This window comes from Leptonychotes weddellii, chromosome 12, assembly GCF_054177405.1.
Source record: "Leptonychotes weddellii isolate Sample4059 chromosome 12, ASM5417740v2, whole genome shotgun sequence".
NCBI classification, from domain to species: Eukaryota; Metazoa; Chordata; class Mammalia; order Carnivora; family Phocidae; genus Leptonychotes; species Leptonychotes weddellii.
Genome location: NC_138380.1, coordinates 78616595 through 78617474, shown reverse-complemented (window position 1 = coordinate 78617474; position 880 = coordinate 78616595).

The window sequence follows — 880 nt, the reverse complement described above, 5'->3', positions numbered from 1 at the left end:
GCCTCCCGGTGTTGCCTGGTCTGAGCCAGGGTCCAGGCAGTGGGCGGCGAGCGGTCAGGGACTGGAGCGCAGGGTCCCCCGCAGCAACACTCTCAGGGGCATGAGCGGGGGCGGGGGTCCTCAGACAGCTACGCAGACTTTTGCTACTGCTTTGAAAAGTTAAATGGGTCACCCCCACCTGCTCCCTCCTGCCTCGCCCTCCAAGGGATACGGTCACTGCAGGTGAGGGGCCCTCCGGAGTTCCAGTCGTTTCCGTCGCGGGAACTTTAGAAAGCTGTATGGTCGCAGGACTGCCTGTTCTTTGTGAATCTTTACTATGAGCTAGCCCCTGTGCTTTCATAGGGGGACATCTTACCTGGAGAAAAGGGGAGCCCTGAGGACACCCAGACTCCCCAGGACCCGGGGCGCAGCCTCTGAACTCTTTCTGGCTGCTTGGGTTTCTTTTTTTCCCCCCTCGTCTAAGGATAAAATAATTCTGGGGCGCCTGGGTGGCTCAGTTGGTTAAGCGACTGCCTTTGGCTCAGGTCATGATCCTGGAGTCCCTGGATCGAGTCCCGCATCGGGCTCCCTGCTCCGCGGGGAGTCCGCTTCTCCCTCTGGCCCTCCCCCCTCTCATGTGCTCTCTCTCATTCTCTCTCTCTCAAATAAATAAATAAAATCTTTAAAAAAAAAAAAATTCTGACCTACCAATCCCAGGGGGTACAGTCAGAAAATAGGGAGCAGGGGTTTCTAGCTCTGCCTGTGACTTGGGCTAATTACTTAATTTCTCTGAGCTTCAGATTCTTCACATGCAAAAGGAAATGTGAACAGTATGTGCTTTGGAGTTGTTGTGAAATAATGCATCCTAAAGAATTTAGAGGACAGTGCTGGGAGCATGCAA